This window comes from Polyergus mexicanus, unplaced genomic scaffold (genome assembly GCF_030449975.1).
Source record: "Polyergus mexicanus isolate NDT 795.1 unplaced genomic scaffold, iyPolMexi1.0 SCAF_20, whole genome shotgun sequence".
Lineage (NCBI taxonomy): Eukaryota > Metazoa > Arthropoda > Insecta > Hymenoptera > Formicidae > Polyergus > Polyergus mexicanus.
The window spans coordinates 392,725-405,454 of NW_027223340.1; the positions used below are offsets into that span (position 1 = coordinate 392,725).

Sequence of the window (12,730 nt, forward strand, 5' to 3'; positions counted from 1 at the left end):
TTTGCGCTCTCCTATTCCTTAAGAGAAGGGGATTATTATATCGTAGATTACTCCTGTTTAATGAAGCAATTTCAACGTGTTTGATTAACTACACTTAAACATTCAGACCTGCAACTCCGTTAAAAATCTCTCCTTTTCTTTGCTTGATTTCTATCGCGTACTGTGAGCTTCTACCATACCATTACACACATGGTATGCTTTTTTAATCTATGAAAATATATATTATTAGAACGATACAGACGCACGCTTTTGTTTAAGGACATTTTCCAATTTCTTTAATTTTTTTTTTCCTAATTTTAAATTTTTTTTCCACAAATTGTCAAACTGTCAAACTTCTCATGATTCGACAGTTGCAAATAATACGAATGGAGCAAGTCGCAGCGCACAAGCGAGACAACCGATCGACATGACGGAAAAAGGGGCCTCGATACTTCGATATATTCGAGTTCGAAGTTTCATGCCTTTTTTATAAAGGGATTTTACGTCACTATTACCATGTCGGCAATTAAAAATATGTCATCGTTAATTCTTACAATCATAAATTAAGCGTATTTAAACACGAGATCGTAAATAACAGACTCTTCGCGCGTTGATAGATTTCGTCTAACATTCGATCTGGTCGTTCGTTATATCGATAATTTCTTTTCCAAGTGATAATTCCAAGTGATATGGCTCTTAGGTTACATAATTCATGCGAGATCAATACGAGAGCATGCAGGAATCAATATTAACGATCTCCGAAATATGCTGGTAAATATTTGGCGACTATACCCGAGCCCGAGGTTAGCTCAAGGATATATATCATATGCGCGCGTGTGTTTGTGCCTGTTGGTTTGTGTATGTATGCATCATGCGATCGGCTTTTAGGCGCCTCAACGTCAGAACGGCAAATGTCCACAGTCGATTTGAACCATATTACGCCAGGAGCGCGATTCACCAAGCTTCCAGCGTAATTGATTCGCAACGGTCATGTCGTCCTCGAGAAAACCGCAATAGTTTCAGCGAACATTCATCGTTGCTTAAAAGCGTTTGCACGGATTCGTACAAATCAATCTGCCATTTTTTTTTTTTTTATACATAATATTGCGAGATACGGACAAAAATATTGATTTGCAATTCAATATATTCCCGTAACGCAATATTAGAAAAGAAAAATAGTAGCGAATAGAATAAATTTATCTTCTATATTGAACACAAAATTTACAGAAATATAATCTCATATATACATTAATTATTACATAAGCTTTCGTCAAATATTCAAATAACTTTTTAATTCAATAATATTTTATATATCATATGAAAAGAGAAAAGAAAGACTTTATTTCATCCAAATTTAATTTTAATTGATGTTTACGTCATATAACGTATTTAAATGCTGCATGTAAAGCGGATGCAGATGTCAACGCATATCTGCGATATCGCTTTGACCAGAAGAGGAAACCGCGTTTCCGCGTCTGTGTGGAAATCCATGCGATACAAGGGAGACGAATGATTTTGCTCGCGCCGATAAAAGGGTCAGAAGTAGCGGGCAAAGTCACTCGAAAGAAATAAAAACTATCCGAGACAGACGAAAAGATATAGACCTTTACTATCCGAACGAATGAATAATCGAACGAAAAAAATGTTATTACGTGCATAAAATTGAACTCATTCGCTCGTTCGTTCCTCGGTACGAACAGCGTGATTTTATCTTGAGAGGATTCTGCGCGTAGCTGCTGCGATTACCATTTAAAGGGGCACAGGCTGCCATATATGTTCGTGTGTGCCTGAATCAAGAGGTATATGAATGAAACTGCAGTTATATAAATGCGCACCGCGGTCATGGCGTTGCGCATGTCGCGCAATCGATTTCTAAGAAGTGTGTCGGGTCGTATGTACAATCAAAGGACGTCAGTTAGGAAGACAAAAGATGGCGAGTAATCCGCGAAGGCACGAGAGCCGCGGGATAAAACGAGTCGATTTCTTTCTGACGGTTCAGATCTGCGGGTCTTTCGCAAACTCATTAATATTCCGGCGTGTCTAATTTATCGCATTGCAGATACCGCACCATCGCACCAACGTCTTATCGCCAATTACAAAGTTACGATAAGAAACGTTACTTTCGACACTCACACAAGTTGTGCAAAATAATAATAAGTCTGTAAATTTTCGAGATGTTGTGTCCAGCCAAACGCGTGTTGCGATATCGAAAAGCTTGAAGAAAAATTATAAATCAATCTCCTTCGGTAGCTGTATAAACATTTGGGTGTCTCCTTACCTAGTATCACGGTTGAGTCGAGCAATTAGCAATTATCCTCCAGGGTGTGATCGCCTAATAGACCAGATTGTTATTGTTTGTAAACTGGCGAAGGACGCCGCCGTTACTTCGTCTTTCCCCGATTACCATAAATGGTAATGGCGCATTTATTGGTGCGTGAGGGCCTATAGTTGCAATCTAACTTTACTCCACGCATGCATTTGCGTACTAAAGAGATTTAAACTTTATTTCTATGTGAATAATTTCTGTAAATATGAAAATTTAATATATATATATATATATATATTGTTTAATAAATGTATACATCTTCTTTTAAGACTAAGTGAAAACCGATGTAAAGTATATATAAATACGATAGATGAGGGATTATATATACATAATACATATAATTTTATATATAATAGTTATATATAATTTTATATTTAATAATTTTGGATATAATACGATAAATTGAACACGTCAGAGTTCGATAACGATTCCAATCTGTGTTTCTGAGGCTCGGTGATATCGCTCATTCGCATATGCTCGGATATTTCATTAAAGAATCGCGATCAATCGGTAGCCCATGCGTCATCGCAGTCGTAAATGCGAGAAGGGTGCGAAGTACGAACGTCGCTAATTAGTATTTCAACGTAAACGACGGGTGGATTCTCATTCGGATACCGTACGATCAGCAGCGAGTCATGACAAACGCGAATCCGATCCGACGCCGGTTAACCCTACGTTACACCCTAACGGACCTATTTGCAAATTGGTTTTCCGTCGACGTGGCCGAGTTGGCAATAAACGCGGATACTCCGCTCGACGGATCTAAACGACGTGCGTTTGCTTGATTGGTACTGCGAGTATCGCGCTCGCACACGGAATGGAATTGATGAGGAAGACGACGACGTCCGTCCCGCGAATTTATTTTCCCGCGATGGCGTCGACGGCGGCATCGATGTCGCCATCATTCGACGCGTAGTCGATGTAATGTCGACGCCGCCGTCGAAACACACCGAAGTCACGTCTCCGAATGGTTGCCTCGTCTTGATTGCATTTGTTCCGCCGACTGACTACCGATGCCGTATCCTGAAGACCGTAAACTAGTTCCACCTGAAAGAACGGTATAATAAGCAGTAGAGCGTAGCGGGAGAGACCCGTCAACGCGCGGCAAATCCAATGAGACCAGATGGAAATGTATCGCATCATTTGACATCGACTATAAACATTTATGTATGTCGGGTACAACGTGTGGGATAATTTACAAAATTGCAATTTTCAACGCGAACATAAAATCGTCGAGAATGATGAAGAGAATTCTTATATACTTAAAAGTTGCATTTCTCTTACCATCTCATTTTTACTCATTTTAACTTTTATAATCCATTCGAAGAGCTTACAGCTAAAGTTGTAATCGTGTGAATTATTATACATAACTTTACAAACACGATTACTCGATATCTATCGCTACGTAGTGAACATAAATGTGTACGATATAGATTCAGCCTTGATTGTAGAAAATCGTACGAGAAGGTAGTTGAGTTTTTTATTATATAATCGTTGGATATATTTTACTTTGAATCATGATTCATGTGTTGTGGAATAATTTATTTTGCACAACGATTGCAATGATGATGATTATATAAAACCATTATCACGTAAAGAAGAACTAAATTGAGATATTCTTTTTTCACAGTAGCAAAACATGATGCGCTATAAAAATATATTTTACGCATATGACATATAGAAAATTCATTTGCACTATTATTAAAAAAAAAAAAAAAAAAAATAGCTTATCGAATAGTTTATTTATATATATGTATATGTCTATTGATATTAGATTATTTCAATGATATGTACACGATTTTAGCATGTCTCAAACATAAGTAACGTTCAAATCTTGTTAATTACATACACTGATAGTTAATAGAATGTTTATGTAAATAATAACATGCTGTGTATTTATCATAGAGAGAATATACTATTATATAAATGTAAAATTCAAGATTCCAAAATACGAATTATTCTGAAATATGCAATTATATGCATAAATTTAATCGTGAGAATCAAGTAGCAATCAAGCCGTATCGTAAATGACATTTAATCATTGATAAAAATGTTAACATTTGATTGATCTCTCCTCGTGAAATAAAGGAAAGAAGCGGGGGCAGAGGAGTGACTCGTCTCTTACTCATACCGGAAATATCAATGTCGATCGTGTGATATTATGCGAGTTGTGAATCATCGCTGCAATAGCTATTACAAGAGTATTCTTTATGAACGGAATGACTCGGGGGCAATATAAAGATATAAAGACATTCATTTCACTTGTCTCGGAATTCGTATTCATTTATCCATTTATTTTTGAAAATATAAGAATGTATAAAGTGTTGTATCAAGAAAAATTATATAGAACACGTTATCGATAAAACGAGATCATTGAAAATTATGTACGATATGTTGTATATGCAATTGTAATTGCTATTGGTTACAATACTCGAAAACTCCGACAACAATGGAACGTCTAAAATCATATTTACACACAAAAAATTTATGCTATAAAATAAAATAAAATCATTAAAACCTTGGATTAAATAGAACAATGTAATTATATTTTCAAATGACAAAATTTATAATCGTCTTTTTTTTTTCTCGAGGTTAAAAATTATTTTCAATTTCTTTTGCTGGCAAAAAAAAATATTTGTTGTGTTTTTTATTACAATTTTTTATATATTGTATAATAATCATTAAGTTTAATAACAAGAAATTCTTTCGTTATATCATTACTCGACGATAAGGAATATTGTTTTACTTGCTTTTTACAAAAATGACACTCAATGTATATTATATAGCTATTTAAATTACGTAATTATATAGATCATCAAATTAGTGCAATATTAGCGTTTAAGAGAAATTAATTAAAAATAATAATTCGATGAATTAATTGTGATCAAGTAAACCCATAATTGCGCACTATACATCGTAAAATACAAGATATATTGTACATCGGGATATTATTAGACACACTACACAGGTTTCTGTAGATCATTCAGAAAATGCGTACCTATAAAGTATGAATCAGCTTTACTACGGTCGCACGTGTTTTCTTACGTAACGATCTTCTCGCCGCTCGAAGCGATATTATTCATTTTTCATCACGCTTACGAAATTATCACCTTACGCATGCGCACGCGATAAAACGAATCTACAGGCTTTCAAAGATTGTTACATCTTTAAACATTTTTTGTACGTTTTCATATAATTATCATGGAATTCTTTCGTAATTTGTGAAGGAATTACAACGTTGGCAATGAAAAGGAAAATTTTTAACTAATAATTAGCTTATATAATATTGTAATATAAAGATTTTATGTTGAGTGTGTTCCGTGGATCAGGGACAGTATATTTCTCAGCGACAGTATAATCAACGTCTGTCCCTGGATCCCACACGTGATAATTCGCGTGATGCACGGCCCCGACTTCTTTTCGTCGACGATTACGTAAGCGTGAATCGTTCTCGACCCGACGAAAACGCACACACGGTCATAATCGCAAACAGCGTTACTCGCACGGCGAGAGAAACGTTTTCTCTTCACCGGTGTTCTTAATGATAATGACCTGCGTATCGCGCCATGAGAGCGCTGTTATCATCACGGCAATTGTGTACGTGTACACAATCGTTCTGTAACAACTTCAACCTCTTTTTCCAACCTTGCCTCCTGTGTATCGCTCCTTCCAACAAGACGCATATTGCGTTACAATTGCGTAGTGCGCGTTGCCAAATTAAAAGATACTTTTTGCTGAAAATATATCATGTTCCTTTTACATTGAAATTGAAAGTAAAATTAGCGTCGGCTTAATATAATCAAACATTTCGATATAAAAATTTGCAATAAAAATAAATACGTACACATATAATATACTTTTTATTCTGCAAAAAATACAATATTTACGGAACGTAAACTTTTTCTTTCGAGATACGCATAGCATTCTGTCTGCTCGTCTATTTCAACGAGGCTCGAATGCACAACATGGTAGCGCAACATAGCGTTGTTGGAAAAATGTCTGTCAGTTTACACATATCTCATGGCATGCGCAGCGTTATATGCATACCGCATGCAGCTGCATCTCGTGCATGCGCATGTACCAGTCCAAACAATCATACGGTCAACTATCGCAAACTTTCGTGTCTTATCGTGTGGCGGTTGACACGTACAAGCTAAGATTAAGTTCGTCGCTAGATGTTTCTTGCAGCTCTCTCAGAGAAACACACCTATGATTCTATTTTATTCCCTACTGTTATCGCTGCGCGATCCTCTCTCTCTCTCTCTCTCTCTCTGAGAAGAGTATTTAAAAAAAATGCGACGTGTTTAAATATCATTGAGATTCGCAATTTCGATTCGAATGTGTTACAAGTGCGTGAAATATTTCCGTTGACATTCTCGCGTGCAATTTCGTTTTACTCTATACTTTGATTGACATTTGTAGATACTAGGTATGCCGCGTACGCGTGTCAGCTATGCGTATTAGGAATTTCAATATTATACTATCGCGATCATACGATAAACAATCATAGATATGTACAATATAAACGTATTTAGATGCTTCGTCAGAGTGTGATTCACTTGAAAACATATAATGAACGGTTGTTATGAGACAGTTTAAAAGATTTATACTTTAACAAGAAATGCATCTTCTCTCTCATCAGGGAAAAAATATCTTTTGCGAAAACATTGGAAGAGGTAACTTTTAATTTTTCTTTTATCAAAAATTTTGCACGTATACATAAGATACCTTAAAATGTATATGTATGCGCGTAGCCGTATAGCAATTACAAGTTATAATTCATCCCGATGTATAGCCTGCGGCGAAATATTAACAGGCAAGTAAGAGTAACGCGCTTGAAATACATTAAATCGCACTCGCACGTAACGGGATGATATTTCCTCGCTGCAAAAATTCGAAGCAGTTAACTCAGTTGCGCTTATAAACGCAATCCAAGTCTACGTGTGCGCGTGAATATTATACCTGTCTATATATATAATATCCAGTCACTTGGATCTATTCGCGTACATATTCGCGCGCGAGATGCACAATGCAATTTCTTTTCACGTCGCAGCGTTGCGAGAGAGAACACGCGAGAAGAATAAAAATTCCGATTAAAAATTGCTTCGAATTAAATCTATGAATAGTCCTTACCATTGTCGTTCCACCGTTTATCGTGAGAACGAAACGATCGAGAATCCCGGGGCTATCCCGTGGGTCGTCGTTAATAATCATACTATGGGATAGTGTGTGTGTGTGCCTAACAGCCGACGAGTCCTTATTTTTGGCTTCGCCAACGTACTTTTTTCTGCCCCGATCTGCCACGAACGGAGGCAGATAACGAGCTCTGCGAGAGAAACGCGTTCGCGCGGTACCGATCTTTAAGGGAGCCTGGGGATGCCATGGTATACGTATATAAGCCCGTTTTGCCTTGCTGCGGGCGAACCACAAATTATCGGCTACACGTGCGTGCGTGCGCCGCGACCTCGCGTAGCACGAATTTTTACGTTGCGCGTCTCACGCGATATTACGCCGCGGTGCCCTCCCTACGTCAATAACGACATTAGCATTCGCGTCAAAATAATAATTTACCCAGCGAAATTGCCCATGTATAGATGTCGATAATAATGATGTATTATATTGTTCCCGATGTAACGTCCTTACCGTGCGCCCCGAATACGCTTGGGAACAACACGCGGTGTTCATCCGACAGAACGCAAAGGGTCAAAGGACTCCGGGACAAAGGATCGTGAAGTAGCGCGAGACGCGGAGAATTTTGGGCGTCGTTCCTTATCGAAACAAACCCGATGCGCGCAACGTGAGAAAACGCGAAGCGAATTATGAAATATGTCTCGCCGGCTTTTGTCGCGAGAAAAATATTATAATTCTTTTCTCTGTCATCTCTGCCTCCTCGACCTTATTACGCGGTTGCACCGCGTCACTATGCACGTACCGGATGCTACGTGCGCCCCGCTCGACACCGCCGATTGCGCAATTGCATCGTTCAGTGTGCGTACATGCACATTGTACCTGCAATGAAGCATACACACGCTCGAATATTCATTGTCGTCGTTGTTGTCGCGAGTTCTCGCCAACGATCGTGACTCAATCGCGAAGGCACGTATGGCTAATTGGTCGTTTGCATGAGAAAAAGCGGTTTCCGGTAAGTGCCACACGGCCGTGCGAATCGAATCCGGTACTCGGTGAATGGATACCAACAAGGCCTTCTCCAACGGTATTAATATGCAATTATTTGTCAGACGTCTTGAGAAATTAAGAGAGATATCGCGGCACGAGTGCTCGCTGCAAGAGAATTTACGATGCGCTTTCATGGCACTCCGATGCGAATCGAAATCTCTCTCCTTTACAGTTTTAGAAAAGTTATTTTCGGTTTACAGTTTCTATCGCACAAATTAGATTAAAAATTAAAATATACAATAATTAAATTAATTATAAAACTGCAACGTTTAATTACGATATTTTATGACATTATATGATATTCTGTTGAAACTCTTGAAAGTAGAAAGAAGAAAATGTCATATGGTTAAACGTTAGACATTTGCTTTTCTATCTACGATATATACGCGGAACGGATATTGGATGTTCGAAGATTGTTCGATAATTGATGTTAACTATTCTAAAATATTGTTTTAACTCGATTAAACTAAATAGTGTAGTATATTTTATAATTTAGAGAATTAGAAAAATTAGTTTTTAATAATCGACCGAAAAGTTAAAAGCCCCATAGCGCGAAAATTTCCTATTCTTATATAAAAAAAAAAAAAGAGATATAAATATAATAATAAGAATTACCTAAAAAAAGAAATTAATAATAATATTTTTTTAATACAAGTCAAAATCGATTATTGTGTAATCTCTTCGTAATATTGTCAAAAAATTCTAAGCTAACATAATACAGATAAAAGTGTTACATTTAGGAAAATTAAATTGGACGGAAAAAGATCTTGTCAATTGTAGCAATTTCTTGGTTTTACGCATTTTTGTACTGGTATTGAATACTGGTAATCAAGATAGCGCTAAATAGTCCTGCGTACCATTGAAAATGTTTCCACGAGCGCTCATGCATGGATAACCTCGTGCGAGATTCCGTGTTCCCAGATACACGACGTGAGATGGAAGCAGAGAAACATAGGAAGTCGATAAAAGTGAATTCGGATAAGTGAGTTTCGATACATACGATTCGAGCTCCGGTAAAGGTCACGGACGTGAATTTCGAAACACATTAATCGCTTCCGCCATCATTCTATTATGGCTGAAGCGTAGGCGAAAAGCTTGAGTATATCGGAAATTGCCACAGACATTGATTAACGTGTGTCTTGTTTATTACTTGCATTATTTCATCAAGTTTATCGGGGATTATTATCTTTCATATATCCAGTTATACTTGTGCGAGTAACGTTTAGGGTAATCTCTAATAATACATATTTGCGAATATATATTTTTTATTCAATATGCAAATTAAAAAATAATAATATACATATAAACGTATATTTAAAAACATTATTCTGTGAAAATTATTATAGATATAAATAAGTAGTATCTTTACTATTATTACCATTGTTTACCCAAGTCAGTAATTGGAACTTGTAACATTTCGAGAGTGTAATCTTGCATATTGTAAATATGCATAACATGCCAATTATCATAGTATTGTTTTCATGAGTAAACCGAGAGAGAAAATATCTCCACATGCCTGTGTCACTGAAGCATGAGCTCATCAAAATTATACCAGTTGCAACACCTGACCTAAGATCGCTTACTCCAAGGTTTCTAACTGACTAACCGTATGCATGTTTTATCTCGCCATTCAGTCCGATGCTGCTTTCGCGAATCACTCAGATCCTATATGTATAAAAAAAAGTTTTCTTGTCCCCGTTAAGATTATTGTGCCCGTTTCATATTCACAATGTTATTACGCGACTAACATTATGCACTACTGCGACTTTCACGCATGAAATAATGACAAAGTCAAGCGACGCCTTGGTTGCGCAAACAGATACAATCTAGCGCGTGATGTTTCGAATTCACCGGGCCAGGAATACGTAGGGGGATTGGGAGACCGAAGGAGGTCGAGTGATTCGCGCGCACAAGAAGAACGATGAATTCGGAGCAGCCGAAATCGTGAGGGTGTGTGTGTGTGTGTGTGTAAGTACGAGTTGATATATCCGTTGCAGAGCATCGTGCAGAGGTTGCAAACGATTGCAAAACAGGAAAACACGTTACGCGTATGACGCTAATGTGATTTGCGGAACGCGATAGATGGAGGAGAAGTGAAAGGGGGCCGGAGAGACGTACCGAGGGAATCAGATGGTATGACAGAGAAACGAGACGGCAAATTTGCGCCATGGTGTCGTCCTGTTTACGGCTGAGAGAAACGTCGCAACAAAGAGAGAAAAAAAGAAAATGCGCGCGTAGGTGGCCTCTTAACGCAACGCCCGAATTTTTCAGCCGACTACTCCGTCAACAAACGCATTGTCTCCAAGAGACACAGTAACGCAGAAATGACAAAAGAGAGAGAGAGAGAGAGAGAGATGGCAGCGAATAATCTATAATCGATAATCGAGAAATATAATTAAAAATCGCCATTTTTTACATTTACTACAATATATAGAGAAATATAAATATATATAGAAATTTATTAAAATCTAATAAATGTAAAATTATATTTATAACCGTGTATTCCGCTGATCTTTTTTGATTTTATAAATCAGAAATATTAATACTGTTTATGCGTATGTGATTCGTAATAAACGAGGAAACAACGAGAGATATATTTAAATATGCGATACAATTAATGACAATTAATTGAAATGCTAAATATCTTAAAGAATAGAAGATATCTAAGAATTAAGCTTTCGAAGAAAGATTTATTCAGGGCCTTTATTCAACGTTTCGAGCATGCTAACTCTTTGTTATTCGGTATTACCTTTCAAATGTCGATATCCAACGAATATTGTAAATAAATCATCGTATTGATATGAATAATAATTTATTGATACTTTATCTTCAGTATCTTGGGTAGTATCGAAATAGGTATCTCTAATATAAGGCTTCCTTACATAGATGCGGGCTGCCGGTGCAGAGCAAACCGTGTGCGCACGTGCGAGCGCTACGTTTTCGTTTTGCGTGTGTGTGTGTGTGTGTGTGTGTGTTATACGTATGTGTGTTCAGTTGGCGTATGCACGAGAGTCGACGTTAACCGACGACCGTTTCGATATACACGGCACGTACCGGCGATGTATCGCCTGATCGTGTTGCCAGCGCGACGAGGAAACTTTTCACAGCCCTGAAGCCCGATGTACAACCGTCCTCTACCGAAAACGCTAGACGTAACGTTAGCGTGTAAGTACGTAACGGAATCTCGTGTTTTTCATCGGGATGCTCCGAGATTCCCCGGGTCTCTTCCCCGCAGATATCTCGTGGGATTAGGAAAGTTTCGCCCGTTCATGCGGTTACTGTGGAAAAGGCCTCGAGGAGAAGTACGAAAAAGCACAAATAAAAAGACACTTCAAACTCAAGTTCTATGTGTGTGTGTGTGTGTGTGTTTGTTTTTTTTTTTGTTAAAATATCATATATTCTGACATTATCAACTTGTATTTGCATCCTGTATTGCCTCTGGTATTTATGTTTACAATATAAATTATGTTGTAAAAATTTCTTTCGAGTTTCTTCTTTTCTATCGACGATATTTTGACTGTGTCTTATAACTGTGATAATATCGCACAGAAATTTACACGTAACTGACATTCTAAAAAAAGCTAGGGAAATAGCATTATTACTATTGATTGCAGAATATAATATTATATCATCATACCTCACACATTAAATATGTGATGAAATTTAAATTTTTGCAAGATTCAATTATCTATTTATTTTTAAGGATCTCTTTAGAATTAAAAAGAGTCTGTATTCCTCTTTTACGAATTAAAACCAGCTCTCATGGAATTGACTTTATAAAAAATCGCAGGGGTACCCGACAATTCAAAGTGCACTCAACGCGCTGTGTATGAAGCACCTATCCGCACCAATGCTTAATTAACGCCGTTAACATGGACATCGCATACATCCGAGGATGATTTTTAAATCTATATTGCTGTCATATCCAACTAGCAACGATTTTCATGCAAAATTTAAATATGATTTACACGAATGTAAACAGGCTGCGATTAGATTTGACTTGCAAGCGTACCGCGCTTCGCCCTTTGCGTGCAGTTTTAATTATATCTGTGTATTTTTTCCTTTTTTTTTTACATCGCCAAAAAAATATCACATCGATAAAATTCGACGTGTGCGCAATATTTTGTCGGGGGTCAGTCGTGGTAGTAGGAGAATCGAAACGCGTTCCATTAATAAAACCGTTGCAAGTACACTCTTCTCTCCTCCTTACGAGGGCGATAACGATCGCTCGTATATTCCGGTCGCGAT

At 37.4% G+C, this 12,730-nt stretch overlaps 1 protein-coding gene across 2 annotated transcripts in view; it reads right to left on the bottom strand.

Moving 5' to 3' along the window:
* The window catches only part of LOC138941844 (heat shock 70 kDa protein cognate 4-like), a 59,931-nt gene that overhangs the window by 17,336 nt on the left and 29,865 nt on the right, over nt 1–12,730 (bottom strand). Inside the window, exon 1 of one of the 2 annotated variants that reach the window (XM_070311731.1) lies at nt 2,258–2,436. The exons of the other annotated variant lie outside the window; for it this stretch is intronic. The gene's annotated coding sequence lies outside the window, so the exon portion shown is untranslated. Of the gene's footprint in view, nt 1–2,257; nt 2,437–12,730 lie in introns of those variants that run through there. 2 annotated transcript variants of the gene reach the window in all.